Source organism: Larimichthys crocea, chromosome XIII, assembly GCF_000972845.2.
Source record: "Larimichthys crocea isolate SSNF chromosome XIII, L_crocea_2.0, whole genome shotgun sequence".
Taxonomy (NCBI): domain Eukaryota; kingdom Metazoa; phylum Chordata; class Actinopteri; family Sciaenidae; genus Larimichthys; species Larimichthys crocea.
In genome coordinates, this window is record NC_040023.1 from 19,131,388 (window position 1) to 19,136,948 (window position 5,561).

Sequence of the window (5,561 nt, forward strand, 5' to 3'; positions counted from 1 at the left end):
ATACTAAATTATATTTTAAAAACATTCATTCATACTTTTACTACAGTAAAAGTATGAGAGTAATATGATTTTAATATAAGATAAATGGTCTAAAAGCATCAAAAGCAGAAGTACTCATTATACAGAGTGTTATATTTGTTGGGGAGTTTGATCATTGTAATGATAGTATAGCCATGTATCATAAGTGCATATATTATGTTAAGTCTGAATTTGTACAGTTGTAATAAATGTTAAAGGTACTCTAGTTTAGTCTTAAATGGAGAAAAATATAAGAATGCAGTGTTAGAATAGAATTAAGTGATGTTATGACGTTTTATTCAAGTAAAATACAAGAACCTTAAAATTGTACTTCAGTACAGTGTTAGAGTAAATGTACTTAGTTTTTCTCTTTTTATTGTATTGATCATTGTGTTGCATTTCACTCCTTAGCAGACAGTGTTTATTTTTCTTTGTGCCACTAGAGGGCAGGCTGGTTTCTTTCCTCAAATTGCATCCAGTTAAAAATGTTTTAAAAACACATTGCACCTAAACAAAGCAGGAACCTAATCACTACTCTTCCTCAGTCTTCATTGCTACATAATCAGGTATCAGTTCTCCTTTTCTCACCCAATTCCTCTCTGTGTTAGCTGTCAACAAATTGTATGTCTTTTAGACAACCGTTTGATTTAAAAAGGGGTTTTGCAGGACTTTGGGCCTCATATGGTTGTCTTATGAAGAGAAATCAAACATCATTAGCAACATTATGTCTCTGCACAATGTCAGTATTTTTAGTGACCTCTCTCATTTCTCCTATTGCCCTCTTCCTTTTTTTTCAATGCCCCACTTTCTCTTCTTTTTCACACTCCTAACAGTTACAGCAGTGTGTATTAGTGTCAGTGCAGGTACACTGAGGACAGTGTGTCAGATCTGTGTGGATTTTTTTCTCCACTGCTGCCTCTACTGGGTCACACTCCCTGTCCCAGATGCCAACTCAAGAGTAAATTATTTCTGAGTGTGTGTTCCAGAGATAGAAATAGATAGATAGATAGAGAGAGAGAAAAAAGGGACGTGAGTGGGATGAGAGAAGTAGAAAATGTTGAACAGTGGGTGTCTTGGGTATTGATTAACAGTGTTTTGACAACTGATGGAAATTAAATTGCCTTTTCTGTCTTTGTTTGCCTACTGTCTCTCTTCCTCACTCTTTTGCTATAGTTGACCTCCTTCCCACTCCATCTCCTTGTGGTGAACCTCTGCAGGCAATGCATGCCGTTAACTATAAGACTGATTGCATTACAATGTCTTTAAACAAGCAATTAATTTTCTCAAAGAGTCACAGGTCGTTCTGCTTCTTTCTTCCTGGCTTACTAATCTTGATGTTGCCTCTCAGACTTTATAGCTTCTGCACAACTTTTTTTTCTTCAACTGAAAACTATTGATTTTCTCTGTCAGTTTGTCATTTGTGCTCCTCAAACACTGGCCAGTATTCTGCTGTGATAATGGGAACCCAAACCGAGATACATCACACACACACACACACACACACACACACACACACACACACATACACACACACTTTTAATGTACATACTTCTCACAAGTGTCATGATTTTTGTTGATAAGTATTGGAAATGAAAGCACTTGACCTCGAAATGTGATCGTTCTTTTTCAGGAACAGCTTCTCTCTGAAACACGTCTGGTGGTATCAATGAAGCCCACACGCATACACCACATGCAGCCTGCTTCGCCTTTAAAAACATATTGATTTCTCTCTTTCGCAGGGAGCTTAATGCAATCGATCGGCCAGGCCCTTTCAAGATCAGCGCCCATATAAGCATCTCTTCCCCTAACACACATGCTGCTTCTTTCCCCTCAGGTAATGACTGTCCTTGGGCTGGGGGAATAGTTTGTCTGCATTAAGACAGAGAAGTGTTTCTTGTGGCATCCAGTCCTCCCTGTCCTCTCTTGGTCCTCGGTAATGTGGTTAAGTATGGAACGTGTATTCACCTCCTCGACAAAAGGTATGAGCGAATGCAGCACGCACCTCCTTTGACCTTTATCATCTACCCATCCCCCTCCCTCTTCCTCCTCATCCTCCTTCTCCTCCTCCTCCTCCTCTCCACCTTTCAGTGGGTCGATACCTATTTGTATTTGCAATGCATTAGACTAGTGCTCTCTTTTTAGATTGAAAAAGTTGGCTTTTCTCAGTTTGGCACTTTCCAGGCAAATCACACATGTATACAGAAGCCTCTCATGAACATTTTCCACTTTTATCTTATCTTTTTATGGCATTTTAAGATCGTTATAATCACATTCATGTGTCCGGTTAGCTCTTTAAAAAGCAAGAAATTAAAGATGCTGAGAAATTCTGAGAGACCCTCAGTCCCAACTGACATAAAGGATGTACATGTTTGTCACAGAAACAGCCACTCATCTGCTGTATGAGCTTTGGCAGTGGTTTAAAACCCGTGGGTCTGAACCTTCCAAGAGGTCACAAGAAAAATTGAAGGGGTCATGAGATGGTGAATAAGAGAGAGGAGGAGGAAAAAACATTTCTTCTTCACAGAATTGTCTTCACAGAATTGTGTCTCAGCCCCAGTATCATCAGTCTTTAGGTCAGAAGTCACCTCACTTTATTTTAGCTCTGTTTGTTGTCTTTAGCAACTCCAGAAGGAAATAGCTGGCTCTTTAGCACTAAATTCTCCCCTGGCTTCACCACTAGTTGCTAACTTTGTCTGTCTGTCACCTTTCACATGCAAATCGTACTGTACTGTAAAAGATCGTACTAATTATAGTGCTCCAAAAGAATTCTTAATTGTCTGTGGATCTAAGAAGGGAACATCTCTTTAATAGTTTCCACTATTTCTGAGAAAATGACTTCAGTTCTGCAGACGTCCCTTCACTGTTATGGTTCAAGTGTTGTATGTGCATGTCATGTTGACATTTTCCTTCTACTCATGTTTTCTCTGAAGATAACACACTCTCACATCTACCCTTATATCTCGTTGATCTAAGGCTTAGACTGGATTAAACCAGCAACAAAGTCATTTTTCACTAGATTTAATTTGGTTGGGGACTTTTTAATTGCCCATATTTCAGTTCCTTTTCTTGGTTCACATGGCTGCAGTCTAAACACAGCATACATTACAGCTCTAACCAACTCCTAAGTGCATTAAGGATAGACAATAAAATATACAAAAGGATAAAGAGTTGTGTAAGTAATAAATAAATCAATAATTGTTTAAAAAATAGGAATCCAGCTAACTTCAAGCACACTCGGTTTCAAGTAATTTTATGGTTTTACCTAACTTCTGCCTTAGGACCAAATTACATTTCCTGTTTTTTAAAAATACTTTTAAAGATACACTCCCTCAAATTGACCAAATTTACCAACTGCTGATGTTTTGAAACTCAATATGAATTTGAGAGTCACAGCCCACTGTTGAGTTTCAAAATGTGACTGCTGGGAAACTCTGTGATTTTCTTTGATGATCTTGTGTATTTTATCTCTTGGTATAACATAACACATATTTTTGCAGTCCAATAAATTACTACTACTATTAATAATAATACATTTCAATAAGAATTGCCTAACCTCAGTTAAATAGTCATCATTATTTGTTTATTATTTGGAACTTTATTATCCAGTTATGTGCTTACCTTTAGAGAAAATTCACATTTAAGAACTGCCATTGTTATGTTAGTAACCAAGGGGTAATGAATTAACATTAATGGAACACCATGTCTATTTCTGCCATACTTAATACCAAATTGCGATTAGAAAATAATAAAAAATGAATCAAATGATCTTTTTCCCAGTAAAGCTTATAGTGGTATAAAGGCAGAGCTATAAATGCTTGAAGATCATTTGAGTTTATTCTTTTCCGTCCCTTCAAAAACCCTTTGCTCCTTCTTCTTCTTTCTATGATTTTGTTTAACCTTTTGCTCAAACGTTATAAATATGCCCTCCAGTTACATGAGACTTTATGTGAGACGTCTATGAACCTATGATCCATTGTGCAGATTATGCATACATAAATGCTCTGGGACTACTTGTATAATGTAGAACAATTTAACATATGCAAGTCTTTGCAGTGAGAGGCGTCGGGTGGTTCAGTTTACCGCATGCCCCCGCTGGCCTACGATCGAATCCCTCCAGAGCTCCTGACTCCCCTCTGTCTCCCCCTCTGCTGTCTCAACAATTAAATCAGTCAAGGTGAGTAGAGTGCCCACTCTTTCTCTTTTTCAGTAGAAAAAGACAAGACAAACACATAAAGGCATGAGGTGGTATAATAGTCCACTTTATGACCCACGATGGAGACGAGTTGTCTTATTATGAAACATTTCACCTGTATATCACCAGTTGCCATGGAGATTTTGTGCAGATATGTGAGTCTCTGCTTAATGGTCTTACCTTAACCTTGCACTTACGCTTTCATGATGTTACAAACACGTGGGCATAATTTATACTGCAAATCAATATTTTAACAGCTTTCTTTCACCTTTCCTAAACACATATCAAGGATTCCTTCAACATTGATTCATTCCTTGACAATAGTGAGAAAACTTGAGCTCGGAAAAAATGTATATCTTTTAGACGTTCCTATGCCGTACATCTTGTGTATTTCTTGAACTGATTTCCAAGTCTTCCAAAGCCTTGAGCCACCATTTACAAACCTTTCCCCTCCCCCAGCTGCATTTCACTCTCTGCCCCTTTTTGCCCCTCTGTCCTCTTTCTCTCTCTCTCTCTCTTTCTCTCTCTCTCTCTTTCTCTCCTGCAAGCTGTGTCTCCTTCCTGTGTGCTGGGGGGCCAGCGGAGGGGAAGTACACAGAGAAGGAAAAGCACTCTCTGCACTCTCTGAGTTCAAGTGCACGGGCTTAAAGACACAGCTGGCTTCAACAAAGGGAAATATGACAAGGGGAAAACAGTTGTGGAAAGGCAGAGTAATGACCTATTGACAAGGCAGTTGTGTACATGGAGACAGTCGAGGGATCATTTCACAAGAAAAGGGGGGAAATTAAAAAAAAATCTGAACAGGAAAACGGAGAAAAAATGTCTCCTCCCCTTTTCCTGTTTCCTCCCTTTTCCTCACGTATACTCCCTCCCACCTTCTTTTTTTTCAATCTCCCTCCCTCTCTCACTCACTCACACGCACACACACAAATACACACACGATGACTGATGCCTTCTCCCTCCTTCTTTTGCATTCTCCGTTTTCTCAGCTCTGCAGCACTTTTGTGTGTTTGTCTTCTCTGTACAGCGCACGGTGGAACCGGTTCTGCACAGCTCTGGCACAACGCTGTGAGGAAAAACTACTAATCCTGTACTTTTTCCTCACGTCGTTGATATCCTTTGTCCATAAGGCATGTTTCCCTTCAAAGTCCTGAGCATGCAGGGGTGAAGAAAAGAGAAATGGTGTCTGAGGAAGAGGAGATGAGGCAACGGCGGATAAAATGTGACGAGACTGGAGTGAAATAGAGATGCAAGGCTGCAAGTCAAGAGGGAAGGCACTAACTCGGGAGTGAGGAAGAGGGGACAGAGAGGAGGATTCAAGTTGGAATCAGGAAAGAAACGCGGGAAAGGT

At 39.4% G+C, this 5,561-nt stretch overlaps 1 long non-coding RNA gene across 1 annotated transcript in view; it reads left to right on the plus strand.

The window, feature by feature from the left end:
* The first annotated feature begins 5,141 nt into the window (after positions 1 to 5,141).
* The window catches only part of LOC109142395 (uncharacterized), a 19,376-nt gene continuing 18,956 nt past the window's right edge, over positions 5,142 to 5,561 (plus strand). The window contains exon 1 of the long non-coding RNA XR_002042973.2: positions 5,142 to 5,559. This is a non-coding gene — a long non-coding RNA (uncharacterized LOC109142395). The remainder of the gene's footprint in view (positions 5,560 to 5,561) is intronic.